This window comes from Passer domesticus, chromosome 1, assembly GCF_036417665.1.
Source record: "Passer domesticus isolate bPasDom1 chromosome 1, bPasDom1.hap1, whole genome shotgun sequence".
Taxonomy (NCBI): domain Eukaryota; kingdom Metazoa; phylum Chordata; class Aves; order Passeriformes; family Passeridae; genus Passer; species Passer domesticus.
Window position 1 is genome coordinate 36,449,531 of NC_087474.1, and position 15,417 is coordinate 36,464,947.

At 37.9% G+C, this 15,417-nt stretch overlaps 1 long non-coding RNA gene across 3 annotated transcripts in view; it reads left to right on the plus strand.

Annotated features, from left to right (window-relative positions):
- LOC135287666 (uncharacterized) overlaps window positions 1-15,417 on the plus strand; it is a 139,315-nt gene that overhangs the window by 112,890 nt on the left and 11,008 nt on the right. Inside the window, exon 5 of one of the 3 annotated variants that reach the window (XR_010351243.1) lies at window positions 10,896-11,237. The exons of the other annotated variants lie outside the window; for them this stretch is intronic. This is a non-coding gene — a long non-coding RNA (uncharacterized LOC135287666). Of the gene's footprint in view, window positions 1-10,895; window positions 11,238-15,417 lie in introns of those variants that run through there. 3 annotated transcript variants of the gene reach the window in all.

Sequence of the window (15,417 nt, forward strand, 5' to 3'; positions counted from 1 at the left end):
GGGTGCTCCAACCCTAGCAGTGTTTTAGGCCAGTTTGGATGTGGCTCTGAGCAACCTGGTCCAGTGAAAGGTGTCCCTGCCTATGGCAGGGGACTTGGAACAAGATGATCTTTAGGGCTTCCAACCCAAGTCATTCTATGATTCTGTGAAGTAACTGGGTTGTATGTGAAGATGTTTTGTATCTCATGTATCATCTAGATAATTAATTTCTCTGCAGAAGTAGAAAACTAAGAGCGTGCCTTCCAAATAGACAGAAAATGGATATTGTATGAACTCATTATAGACAAGAGTTCAGTTTTCACTTCATTTTTTTCCTCTTTAAGCACTGATTTATTCAAGAAATCTAAAGACACATTAGCTTTAGCCTTCAGGATTGCCCTGTATGTAGCTGGGTGACACAGTGTGGAAACAGTAGTGGAAGGGCATCAGCTTGAATGTAAGTACTGCTGCACCAGGGCTCTTTCTGTTTTAAGAGAACTGTTTCTTGTGATGCACACTGGCTGGTTTGCTACTGAATCAATGTCCCTTTCCTTCAGCTTTGGTTTAGGAGGTGTTCATTAGTGTGATTTTGTTTTGAGCAGTCCTAGATCTATGTCTAGCATGCACATTATAGTTATCCTGATAAAGTCACATTGATGGCATTAAATAAACATGCTAAGTTTGCTTCCAGGAGAGTGTAAATGTAATTTTTAGTGAGGTAAAAAAGCGGTTAATTAGAAAATTATGTAAGAAAGATACTAATAATTTTGTTTTGAAGCTATAATCTGTTAAACAGGCAGGAACATAACAGCAAAAAGAAGGACCTCTACCAGAAGAGCTGAAACTGTAAAGGAGATTCAGTGCCTTTTGCAGCAATTAGGAAATCATATGCTTCAAGTCCTGTTAAACGTCAAACTGCAGGTGTTTGTTAATAAAATGCTAACCTCCACAACAAAGGATTTCACACTCATTTCTTATCTCTCATTTTGGGATCAGCTGAAGTGACACATTCTAGCAGTTTCCAGGGAGACAGCATTTTGCTCACAGACCAGACTCATGTTATGCTTCTAACTCCACAGATACTTTGATTATGGGAGAGAACTTTTTTCATATGTTTTTAGCCTTTACCATCAGTAATGAAGCTTTCAGAAAACACCCTCAAGTGCTTTATGACACTGTTTTCTCATGCAATTAATTAATAATGCTTTCTTTTTCAGTGTTATGTGATCATTTCTCATAAATCCACATTAGCTAGTGCTTTATTCCCATATTCAAACTAGTGGGGCTTGCTGTAGAATACAAACTACAGTAGTTTAACTAAAATTCTTTCAGAAATTGTCTTGAGTAAGTGTTTCTATTTATGTGCATTTTTTAACCATTGAATCTGTGTTCAAAATGTTTTAGCTCCCAAAATATTTCTAACCATTACAGTGCTTTCAACAGGAAATGCATCACTTTTAAATAGCAGCAGTTTCAAAGCTTCTCTCAACTCTGCATTGTAAAAGAGGTCATCATTAATCAGCATCTTGTTTTTTTCACCAGAAATCATGCAATTCTTAGAACTCCTGGTTGTTATTCAATTCCTGTGGGGAAAGTAAATGTCCTTTGAAGTTATAAATTAAGAAAAGCCAAAGACCATCCAGCACATAAATTTCAACTGAACTACAATGGGGTTTCACACATCTACCTAGTAAATTAATCTACATAGTAAATTACTGTGGATAAATAATGTGCCATGAAGAATTACTTCGATTTTATTAACCTATACTCTACTATACTCCTCACACTAAAATATTTCACTGCATTATTTTATTGCCTATATACTCTTACAAAATAAACTACTGTCTATGGAATGATGTACTAGTTTTGGACAGATTGATGGATCTAGATTATGTGGAAAAGGCATGTCTTCTTAGGACATTGCAACACCAAAGCCATTCTGATATTCATAAAAGACAGCAGAAAATCTTAGCAGGGTTAGGACATGGAATAGAGGCTGACAGCTGCACAGGCAATAGGGAAGGTTTTAGTTTGCTGTTAAAGAAGACTTTCAGAACCCTTATATTTACGAGGTTTGTTTCTGCAAACACTCAGAGGAAACTTCTTAAATTCCATACCTAAGTAAAACTTAAGTACAAATAGGTGTTGAGCCTAGGGACATCATAAGTATCTAAGCCATGGTCTATATCTGTTAAAACAGTGGGCCAGGGTCAGCAAAGTCTCTGTGTAGCTCAGCATCCTAACTCTGGCACTGACCAAAAGTAGGAAATGTCATAAAAAACAAGAGTACATATGCCATGCATCTCCCTGTCTGCTGGAAGCTTAGGGAAATTCTGAATGAGATGTTATTTCTGTTGAGTGAAATAAATGCCAGTGAACTTGTCCTTTCTGTGTAGCCATTTGAAGGTACCCAGGCACAGAGTTTGTCTAGGTAGAGCTTTTTGACTGGGCTGTTAAACCAGCCTGTAAATATTTGTATGTCTGAGTAATGTATATGCACATTGTTATTTCTGTAATTTGGAGCACGCAGTGGCAAAGTAACATGATTTCTTTTTGTTCAAGTTATTTTATCTCAAATCAAATTTTTTGGGAAGCTGGTTAGCAGTTTTGCTCTGCATGGGAACCCCTGTTTAACAAGAATGGCAGTGGTTACTTATAAGCCTTAGACAAGTCTCAGTGACTTAATGATGTATGTTTTCACTTTATTGCAGTCTGAAGAGCTGCTCAAAATACTTAAAACTTCAATTTAATTTTTGTGTTAAATTTAATAGATATATAAAAAAGCAAAGCACTTAAATGGAAATTATTTTGATTTAAGCATTAGAATTGGATGAAATGTTTTAAACTTCATGTTAAAATAATAGTTCTCTCTTTATATTTGTCCCAGAAAATAAGTAATTTATTAACCTGCTTTAGTAAAAATGTTATATTTATAGAAGAAATTTGTTTTTTTAGAATTGGTTCACCACAAGGTAGATTTTGTAAGCTTCCCATCACCTTTTTTCCTAAAAAAAAAAAAAAATTTTACTGCTAACCTGTCTTTTCATGTCAGCATATGGAAGGCTTAAATAAAGTAACAAATAATGACTTTTTTATATATACTTTAAACAAAGATACCAAGGGAACCTGCAGTGCAAAGAGTACATTTTAAGCTTAACAATGTATGTAACATAAACTGAACATTTCTGCTCTAAAATGAATCTTTATATCTAGAAGAAGAGCAGTCATCTCATTACCAGCCAAACTCACAGACCAGTCTGGAAAAGTTACAGCTTTGCTTCAAGGCAAATCAAGAAATAATGCTGTCATTTTGGCGAGGTGGTGCAGGAATCCTATGGATACTTCACCCTTGAGTTAGCTGTGAGCAAATAGGCTGTAGGTGGGGAAACCTTGTTGTTGTGGAGATGAGACAAGACAGAGTTAGCAGGACTAGGCATATGTTCCTAGAATTGCTGCTCCTGATGATTAAATGTGGCTAATCAGGTGCTGACTGCTGAATTTCTGAATTCCCAGCTGTACTGCAGGAACAATGATCACTGAACATCAGTCATTGCCAGGTAATTTCAGCAGCACACACTATTTTATACAATGCCTACAGGGCTTGAAAAGAAACCAAGATACCTTTGCAACATGACATTTAAAAATATGAACAGTATAATTTTTTCTTTTGGCAGTGGATTGTGGAATTTACGTTCTGGGTTTTCTCAAATATCATTGTTAGTGTTTCTTAAAATGAACCGTATCTCATTAGTGGCATGATTTTCATGCTAATGTAACAGAAATGCAGTCAGCACAAACATAGATGTACAGTAAATGCACACTGCCATAAAGCATTCTATGATTTTTTTTCCCCTGAATTATTAATTGCGAAAGGTTCTGAGTTGCAACGTTTCCAAATGCCATACCACATTTAACCCTAATAGCCATTATTCAGCATGACACTTACAAATGTACTTTACAAAAATGTTCTGTAAACAGCAGTAGGGACTTGCCCAAGGATCCTGAAATACAAACACTGAATTGCCCATCCATCCTAAAACAGGAATGCCATCCACACAGCAATCCAGGATACTGTAAGCAGTGGTTGTATTCCATTCCTAAAGGCTGAGGAAAAAATCAGGCAGAGGTCCTAGTAGAAATGAGAGGAAAGTTTGCTAGGATCTGAAAGAGTTAATACATTTACAAATGAGCCTTATAGTTGTACATATCTTATTACTGTATATATAGATTCCATCCAGTACCTGAAGGGAGCCTACAAGGAAGCTGAAGGGGGAGTCTTTGTCAGGAAATGCAGTGATAGGAAAAGGGGGAATGGCTTTTAAGTGAAAAAGAATAGGTTTAGATTAGATGTTACAAAGAATTTCTTTACTGTGATGGTGGTGAGACACAGGAACAAGTTGCCCAGAGGAATTGTGAGTGCTTCATCTCTGGCAGTGTTCAAGGCCAGGCTGGATGGGGCTCTGAGCAACCTGGTCTAGTGGAAGGTGTGCCTGCCCACAGCAGGGAAGTTGGAATGAGATGATCTTTAAGGTCCATTCCAACCCAAAACCTTCCATGATGTGATGATGCTTCAGGCATAAAAATGTTGCTTTAAAGAATGAAGCATTGCTAAATTTGATCTATAGTGAACAACGTCTGTTGGCTTTTCTTGTACAAGGGAATAATTTTGACAGGTATTGAAAAACTCTAGGGTCAATTTGCAGATGAAAATGTAGTGTGCAGTATCTTTTCAGTGATCCTGACATCGTAAGTAAAGAAGAATGAGGAAATTAACACCATAAAGTGCTGCTTCATTGAAACCAGAGCAGTGCTGCAGGTGGCTCAGTCCAGCTGGCTCTTAGAACTATAGCTGGTTCCCAAAGTGTTTGTTGATCTTATCTCTCAGTTCTGCTTTCCATCATGAGACTTGGCAGACGCTTCCCACTACTCCTCTTGAACTTGCTCCTTCTCATCACAGTCCCACAGGCACAGAATAGGGCTGGGTCCTGCTGGGGCAGGCAGGGGAGAAGGAGTCTTCCAAATGCATATTTAATCCCTGAAACAGTGTTTTCCAGCAGAATACTACTCTACTGGAAACTTCTCAGCTGGCCCTGACTACTAAGGATGGTGAATCTAAATACATTAAGCAGTAATACCTTTGAGTATCAGTTTTAAATATGGAGTTCTCTTTATCAAATGGAAAGAATAAAGCTTCACTGCCAAAACCATGGAAGCTATTTACTTTTATTATCATATGCAATGGGATAATAGTTAGAAGGAAATAGTTTTGGCTTTTGCAGCATCTGAAAGATCAGGGAAAGATTTTTTATTAACATTATTTTTCTATTAAATGAAATATGTTGCCTTTCTGAAAATATCTGGACTACCGGTCTTTTGAAGTGAAAAGGAGATGGAATGTCACACCTTTTGGTGTTAGCTTCAGATTGTGGAGTCATATTTGCATATTTATGTACTTCACTGAGGATTAAACCTGTGCTTAAATGCTTTTGCTGAACTGGGCCATGAAAGAGATTGCTTAAAAGAAGACAAGTTACCTGGGGAGTTTGAAGAAGAAAATCAAGTCACTCTCAGAACTTAGAAATGTCATATAAACCCTCATCTCAACATCAGTGGGAAAATCCAAATCTGCATGTTGCAAAGCTTTGCAGAAAATAAGAAAATGAGGTTTCACTTTGAAAAATTCAAGCTGGTACTTATGCATAAGATAATCAGAAATATAGATTATCAGAGCAGAATGATTTAAAAAGACCTATCAACTTGAAATACATTAATTTATTTTAAAAAACCATTAAGAGTAGTATCAGATAAAACTCCTACTCTGTGGTTGCTTTGGAAATTCTAAAGGCTTTACAGTCACGATTTTCATTCTGCTGTTACAGTGTGAGAGTCACAGAAACATGAAAAACAATGAAATGGAAGATACACAGAGGGCATGCAAATGTAGAAGTAAGCAGACCAAAAAGAACCAGAAACAATTTTTAATTTTTTCCAGTTTTTGTAGTTATAACAAGCCTTGGAGTTATGCCAAACAATAAAAAGCACATTACTTTCAGGCAACAGACTGACTTTTAAGTAGTGTTGCTTAAAGGCAAAAGGCATTGATCCTCAATTAAATGAAAATTAATTTACTATCCTTTCCTTTACTCCTTCATAAAGGTTGTTCAATGGCCTTAGATTTTTTTAAATCAGAATCCAAAAATTATTTCAGGCAAGTCTTGTTGGCAGTAGGAAAGTACTGTGCCCATATGAGAATTAGGTCACTTAATTTTGGCACCTCAATTATTTTCATCTTTAGCAGGATTAGGGATAAAGACTACCTCAAAATCTTGTTGCAGGATGTCAAACTATTTGCAAATGCATCTAAACAAGGAAGTCACAAGTGCTAAAACATGATGTTAATTCCACATTTATGCCCCATGGCCAGATGGCAAACTTCATGTGATCCTACCACTTTATAGACACAGATCCAGTCTAGTTCTCAGGCTAGTGCACCTACACTGAAATAAATTTGACTTTTGATGTCAAATCAAAGTAGGGAAATTATAAGAAGTGAAAATTTAAATTAGAAATAGATTTCCCCCCCTAAATATCAGAATGTTTTGATAACAGAATATATTGATGCACACAGAGCTAGGTGACCTATTCTATGCAAGACTGGATCTTCAGTTTGATGGGATTTATATTTCATTTGGTTTTGTGTGCAGAAAGAGGAGAAAACAGAACTGCTATCCTTACCTATATTTTTTAACAAGAGATCTAGATTTGGTTTGAGTTGCTTTTGGGAGGACTCACATGTTAACAATACTTCTGGTTTTCTGCAGTGCTATACGTCACCATGATATCACTATAATCACATATCTATGGTCTTGAAGCTATGTGTTATATCCTCTAAATTTTTTCCAAGCTAGTTATAGCAAATGAGATGAAAAAAACAGGAGGTAGGAGAAGGTTATGCATCTGAAGAAGTATTCAAATACTAATAAAATATTTCTCAAGGTGGCTTCTAGTTCAATTCAATGATGAAAATGTATCTATACTCTTAGCTTCTAGTTTCAGGACTTCCTTGCTTTTATTTTCTTTGTATTATTTTGTTTGTTCATTTTTGTTAACACAAATCCTAGCAAGATTTGGGCAAGATATGAGACTCAACTGTAAGTTTTAACAGGGAACCTGTTGAAAAAGTTGGGTAACACTATATTGAAAAGTATTAGGATAGGATCAGGCAGTTCTTCTTTCCCAGTTTGTCTCCTGGTCTCACATTGCCCTTGAGTTGTGCACTGCAGTGGCTGTTGGAATAATTGATTTTTTTCAGTTCACTGACTGAAAAAATTCCATTCACACTGACCTTAAATGATTTCTTTAGGAGGGGCATTGCTCATCATTTTAAAGATCTGAAGGCTTAAAATATTTTATTGGAGATAATTTGAGAAATACAAAAATCAAAACCAAAAAAATACCAAAACTAAAGATAAATGCTGAGGCAACCGTCAGTCTGAACTCAAAATTCTTCTGTTTCAATAATGGCAGAGAAACTGTTGTGACCTTTAACAATTGTTTTTCTCCACTGGAATATGCCATGTCTTCAAATGAATTCTCAAATTGTTTTGATGATACTTTATTGTCCTAGAGATATGTTGGCCACAGGAATTTTTTTCAGTATTACTCCAAGGCTGTACAAGATTTTACCAATTTTTTTCAAGATAGGGCAAATTAGGGACAGGATTCACGTTTTCTTTGAGTGGTGTGTTTTCAAGGTTTTTCAGACCATACTTTCATGTTTCTGCCTTGTCAGCCCTGGGCAAGCTAGGTTCAAGTTCAGAGCATGGATCCAGACTGTATTCCTTTCTCAGAGGAAAGGTACCACACCTTTCCAAAGGTATTTTGGGGTCCCTGAAAAACAAAGAACACATTCATAGGAGATGACTGAGATCTAGAAATAATTACAGGGGCCAGTCCTTATTTAAATTAAGAAAATGTTTCCTTGTTTCCATTCCTTCCTTCCTTCAGATCCAGCTGGCAAAATTGTCATGCTTCCTGTGTGCCTGTAAATAGTGACTTCTCAAAGGAACTGATTCACTTCAAAAGCTTTAAGGGGCCTTGTACTAAAATAGCCTTTAAGAACACATGCACAACTGTTAAAATCAATACCAGAGATGTGTTAACAAAACCAGGGTAGAAAGGCAGTGAGATGTGAATATATAGCAACTAAAATAGTGCCAGCCAACCATGCCATGAATAACCTTCTCACATGCTACTGTAATGCTACATATTTATATCACAAAGAAAGGAACTCATGAGAGGAGGAACATTGGGATGAAATATCACAAACATCACAAATCCAGGCCTGAAAGGAATGCTATCTTGACCATGAATTTTGGTTGGATTTGTGGTGTGTTGAAGACATTGTTTTTTTAATAGTCATAGAAAAGTTGAAGGTTTGGAATGGAAGGGACTGTTAAAGTTCATCTGTTTCTACTCACCCTGCTATGGCCAGGGGCACTTCCATTAAATTGAGTTGTTCAAAGTCCCATTCAACGTGACCTTGAACATTTCCAATTATGAAGTATCCACAACTTCACTGGGAAACCTGGTCTAATGTGTCACCACCAATGTAAAGAACATCTTCCTTATATATTCTCCCTGAATCTGTCTTCTTCAACTTAAAACTGTTGCCCCTTGTCATGTCATTAGAGGCTTTGGAAAAAGATATCTTTGTATAATTTTTATTAGCCTCTTTTAGGTACTGGAAGGTTTCTATAAGGGTCTCTCCAAAGCCTTTGCTTCTCCAGGCTGGACAACCCCAGCTCTCTGCCTGACAACTCTTTGCCTGTCTTCATGGGAGAGGTACTGCAGCCTTCTGATCATCTTTATGGCCCTCCTCCAAACCTTCTCTAAGAGCTCAGCGTCCTCCTTTCATCTACATGTTACTATAGTGGGAGTGACACATGACTAACAAATGCACTACTTGCTATAAAAGCCTGAAGAAGAGGCTGGGCCATTATTTGTTTCGCTGAGTTTACACCTGCTCAGCTAAGCAAGCTGCCAAGAAGTCTTTTTCTGCTTAATGGAGAGAAAGAAAAGCAATTTCAGGATGGGCTTTTGTGGCCATATGTGAGACATCTAGTTTGGATGAGTTCGTTTTCTCTCAATAAACTTTGCAGTGACTAGCTGACATGTAGGTATTGGTGTTAAGGCAGGGGAGCCAAGTCCAGAACAGAAGGTCACACAGCCCCACTACTCTGTGGCCAGAGCCTGGGTTTCCTCTCTTCCAGGTCAGTGAAGCCTTTAATACTGCACTTTCTGGGAATGCCAATGGATAGCACTCAGACAATTTTCTGTCTGCTGCCAAAACAATAAGTTGGTTTTTTAACCAGCTGTACTTTAAGGTTAGTGCTTTACAGGTTTCCTGGGCTGCTTATTTCTTTCCCCTCTCTGCTGTCTACTTGAATGCTGAATTTCAGCTGGACCATGTATTGAATAAGAAAGAAGTTCTGTCTTTGCCCTGTTAATGAAGAAAATGTTGGGAATGTGTAAAAGTTGCCAGCTTGCAAATTTACTAAGAAAAATATTAGGTGAAACGGAGTTGTTTAATATGTGTACAGATCATCCAGTTTTTCATTTTTCAAAATGATTGAGGTGGACTATTCTGATATCACAGTTAAGACTCATTCCTTCTGGGAATATAATTTACAGTAAGGTCATTACTTTGACTTTGAACGTTTTTACTCAAGAGGTATTAAGGGGTAAAATTACCCTTATAATAAACAGGATCCTTGAATAATATGCACATTCACACTAACTCAAGGCTTACGTTTGGTTTAATATTTAATTCAGCAGCAGATTGCTTTACACAGTAACACTATCAATTATAAAAATGATCTACTTAAAAGAACTGGGGAAGCTATGTGTGTGGTCAAAGTTGTGTGTTCTTACAATGAAGACAGCAGACAAGTCAGTATGCACCCTGAAGAAAGTGCAAATCTCTTGCTTTGCTTGCTTTTTTCTTCAAGAAATTCTTGACACCTGCCTTCCCTCCATTTTTTTATTTCTGTGAGGCAGCTGCCACCATAATATTTAAGTGAAATGAAAAGAATTAAAGGAAAAAAAAAGTTACTATTAAGGTAATGGAACTGTGTTTTAGAACATTTGGGTTCAATTACCAGCTTTCCTTTGTCCCTGCTTTCCTTTGTAATCTTGGGCAAGTTCTTTCTTTGTATTGTTTTCCTTCATATACATGTTGTGTTTAACAATAGTTCCTTTCTCCCACTTATCATAGTTGTGTAAACTTTTGGGGATGCCACCAGTCTTTCACTGAAAGCATAAAATTCAGTCTCAAATGTACACATCCTCACTTAGTGGTGCACAATTTAGCTGCAGCCATGACATTCTTGATTACTACTCTATCAGGATTCCTGTAGACTAGTCAGTATGAAATGAATTATAACACAGTTTTTAAAAAGCTAAAATATTCTACTAAAATGCTTTTTTAAAATGACCACTCATGACTAAAGGTAGCAGCACAATAAGTAAAGTGTACAGTCTGATTAAGTATGGATAATGTTTCTGTATTTTCAAATTCTTTTGTTCATGTACACATGAATAAAGACAGATTCATGAAAATAAAAGCTCTTTCCTCAACAGGTACTTGAGAGTAAAAAATCCATCAGAGATGAAGAAGGAAAAAACCATTAGAATTACAATGGTCTGAACAGATGGCAACTAAGATTTAATGCGAAAGTGGATTTTTTTTCTTTAACCTAAATTAGCATGTGTTTCTAGTGAGCCTGATAGTGCCAAATAAAAATTCTTATGAGGTCTGAACAAACAATATACCTTGTCTGAAAGTTGATGTCCTGTATTGCTTGTGGAGTGAAAGCAGTTGTGATGCTGCACTTATTTTGTGTCTTCTTTCACAGTAATATCAGACATTGGCTCTTCTGGAACTAATAATCACACAAGAAACACTCTGGAAAGAGAGAAACTTAAGGCCAGCTCTTAAGAAATTACCCATTTGACAGAAGAACAAATGGACAGATTGAACCTAATGCATGCCCACCAAGGAGGGCCACCTTGTGTGTTCTGCAGTCTTAGAGAGCAGCACACAGTGGAAACACACAATGTTTGTATGACAGTGTGCTTGGTCACCTCGACTCATACTGGATTTGCACTGGAAAGCTTCCCTGTTTTGCACATCCACCTTTTGAAGTTTGGACTGTAAAAGTGCACATCTGTCACCTGTGGAGATTGTCCCCATCATGGGCTGGCACTGCAGGGTGCCAGACTCCAAATTGCACACAGCAGGGCTGATGCACAGAAGGGATATTGATGCTTTGCAGTTTCACAGGAGTGAACTCGGCATGAAGTAGAAATTGCTGCCTCCTGGAGATGCTGAGCATCACTGACAGATGGCATTTTGCCTGCTTTAGTGGTAGTGTCTCTTGGTTCTTGCTCACTTGATACTTATATGCTTCACTTCTAACCTGTAAAGTGAAATGTCATTTTGGGCTGCCTTTGAAAGGCTCCAGACACCAAGTCTACTTCAAAAATTTCTGAAGCAGCCAGGATAGCAGCCATCTTTCAAGTCTGTAATATCAGCTCCAAAAAAGGTGAACATTTGCTTTGCTACTAGTAGCATAATTCTCCAGAGGAATGAGAGGATTATATATATGATCCTGATCTCTCAGCCTCCCTTCCAGCATTGGAGATGAGTGAAGACAATAAGGTTTTATCTGCTGTAAGGCCTTGAGAGAGTATTGCAAAAGTAAGGAAGGGGAAGTAGAGCTAGTGTCCTAACTCTGTGACTGTAGTGGCTAACAGCTGTTCAGAAAACTAATTAAAGTAAATGACATTAAAATTCCCCTCCAAGATAAGCCAAAATATTAACCCTCAGAGATACTTAGCTGAGACAGTTTAAAGGCTAAATACCTTAAAGAAACTTGTCTTAATATAGAAGTTTTATGTGTTGCTTCTGATGAGATACTTGAAAAGAATATCAACTCTGAACCTAACCCAAAAGCAATCCACTGTGTCCTTTCCAGTTCTGGAAGAGTGAATGAACTCCACTCCAATGATTTCTCTGCTCATATCTGTAAGCTTGTCCTCTGCAAATGCTGGGCAAATTTCTCAAATATCTGTCAATCTGCACCACAAACCCAGACTCCCTAATGTGATAACTTGAATATGAAGAGGACCTTATGTAAATTGTATTGAAATTAAATTAAGGAGGATAAACTGCAGACATCTGCTCCTTGCTTTAGTACTGTTTAGGTGTTTCCCCTTGACCTGCATAAAAATGCCTACTTTGCTTGAATAAATGCCAACCCAACATTTCAGCTAAATAACCATGTGATTGGCTAAATAACCATGTGAGCAATGGCAGTGAGAAGGTAAATGGGAAGGTGAAGGCATCACAGGATATGGATTAGCTGGCTACAGTTCCTCATTCAAAAATTGCTGATTAGTGATCTCCTTTAAAATCTGATTAGAAAGGAACATTGTTTTCATTCATTTAAGTAGGGGCCAGTCACCTTTTATGCCTCTAAATATATGAGATAGCATTTATAGGAGTATGACTCTCGTGGGTGAAAAAAATTTATTAATGAATGGCTTAGGAAAAATAACATTTAGACTGTCCTTTAAGCAATAAACACATTCTCCTTTGCTTCCCTTAGTCCTGATTCTCCTTGAATCATAACTCCTATGTGGTGAAACTTTATTAGTCGTGACAGAGTTTACACTAGAGATTTGTCTGGGATGTTATAAAGTATCTACCTCCTCATACCCAACCACGTAACCTCAATGCTACAAGGTAGCCATGATAGGCAACAATCCACTCTGCAATTTTGCAGTTGGAGGGAAGAGCTGGTGGCTCTCTAAGGCTGCAGCAGGCAGTGTCTGTATTCCTTTGCTTTCATCCAGGCACAGGTTCTTATTGTCCCAAAGCTTCTGAAATTCAGAAACCACCTCACTGGTACTCTCAATTCTTCCAAAATTTGGATTGGTAGTCTTGCTTCATAGTGCCTCACACTGGTGATAGCTCAAGGGCACATGTGCAGAATGCTGTCACAATGGAGCTCCCTCTGGGACTGAGATCTGTGCTGGCTTCCAAAATTGTTTAGCTTCCCTCTGTGACTGATTGGTAAGCATGCTGCAGTGTTGCTTTTTGAATTGGGCTTCATATGGAGCATCCCTGGAAGTGCTTGCCCCATCTCATTCCTCCTTTAATTGTTCAGCTACTAATTATAGCTCAGACTTCATAGTGATGATGGGACGGATTTAACTTTTCTCATCTTTCTGAAGTGATTTGAACCTGGGATTAACTACTGTGGGCAGACTGAAGATGTTCTCATTCCCCCTGTTAAAGCTTCTGTTTTATGTGGAATAAATAAATGTGCACCATGCCAGATAATAAACACGATACAGGAGTGCTTGAGGCTTCTCAGTTCTGTTCCTGCTACTCTATTTATATTCAATAAACCCCACAGAGGGGTGGGATTTGAGGCATACTTCTGCTTTAATGTTGCCTCTTAGCTGGCTGCTATCTTTGCAGTGTTTTCCTACTCTTTTATTCCTTAGGCTGTGGCTGCAAGGAATAGAAAATATGGTTTTAGAACTAGGATTTAAATGTAGGATTTAAAATGTCACAGCCATATGGTATGGCACGGAACTGGTTCAAAGTAACCCTGACTTTTCCAGTGTGCTCAAGGGATTTTCAAGGCAGGCAATAATGCGCTAGATTTTATGCCAGCTCAGATATTATCTGACTCTCAGTTCTGATGTTACTCACAGCCAGATACTTTCTCCTCTACTGAGAGTGACATAAGCAATCTTTGCCTACCTTCCTAATCCAAGTCAGGGTTGTGTGGCTGAATGATCTCAGGAAGTCCAAGTCTGTCCCTGGTTAGCACAGAACTGTGGCCTTATGTTTCTCACAGACAGTTTAGTAGTCTTAGACATAAGCCTAAATGTGATACATCTCTGCCTTTTGTAGGCCTAGCATTTGGCAAAAACTTAAGTTTCCCTTATTGGGGTGAAATCTTTAGGTAGAAGACAATACTACATTGATTTAATAAAACATATTTGTTAATGTTAATAGAAGTTTGTGTCCCCAGATCAGTAGAAATCAAAAAGCGGAATGCTTTTTCTCTTATAATTCCTGCCCATACTCCTTTATTTTCCAGTATGCATTCCCCTCACAAAGCCCTCCTGGGTTTCTTTCTGGTCAGGGTCATACAATGACTAGCTGCCTTTGACTTTCTGTTGTGTTGTCTGTGATTTCTGTGTGTCGGTTTATGCATACACATGCCTGCATGCATCTCCAATGGAAAAAACCCAGCTATATCCATTTGCTTTCTTTCTCTACTGGACCTCGCCCTACAGATACTGCTCAGCTCTTGATTTGACCTGCATTTGTGGTGGTGGCTCTTGTTTTTTTCTCTCAGACAGAATAAGGAATTTATTTACTTTATACATATCAAAACTTGGGCTTGACTCTTTAGGAAGCAGAAAAATCTTCAAGTATTTATCTTAATCCAGATGTGATGCTGTGAGATTATTTTTAGTGTAAGTAAGTAATTTGATTTCATAGGAAAGAGCTTGGAGTTGTGAACAAGTTCTGTTTTCTACTACAAATGTGTTAGCAAAGAGCTGGCAGGGGGAGAAGGCAGACACACATGTTGCTGAAACCTGGTTTTTCATAGGCGGTGAAGACATACAGTCTGACACTGGAAAATCAAATTTTCTGAATCCATTTGCTCTAAGATCTGAATAGCTGCATCAGTATATTGCTGGGCATGTTTGAATATTTCCTTCTCTACACAGCCATATGTGTCTACATGCACACTGACAGATATGCCCTTAGCCTGGGCATGTCAGTGGGTGTTTGTGTAAAGCGAAATTTTGTTGTGTCTCCCCTTTCCTTTCCTCCTGTATGACTCAGGAACTTTGAGTAGAAAGTTATGGCACTGAGTATTGAAGAGCTAAAACTGACTCAGTGATGACTCAAGGTTAGGTGACACACTGTTCTATTGGGTAATGAGTGCACAGAGTGTAATCTCTGGGAAGAACTGCGCTGAGTTTAGCATGTCCTTCAGATGCTCTGGAAGAAAGCATGTGACAGTGCAAATCAGAGACAGCAGAGCTATTCCAGTAGGATCTCTTCTATAACCAAGCAAGAAAATGTAGGATGGCACAGCAGATATTAGCATTAGGTTGCTATCATTCACCTTTTAACCTCTGTTGGGTCTAATTTTTATTGGCTAGGTATATATGTAGTGAGATAACAATATGCAAACTGTTGGTACTTCCTCAAATGAAAAAGCAATGGGTCTAATGGCTAAATTGCTTTGTATTTAATGAGCATTGCTACACCTGGAATGAACACACAGTGCTACAAGTTGAAGACCTGATCCAGTGATGTAAGACAGCTGTGATTTAGTT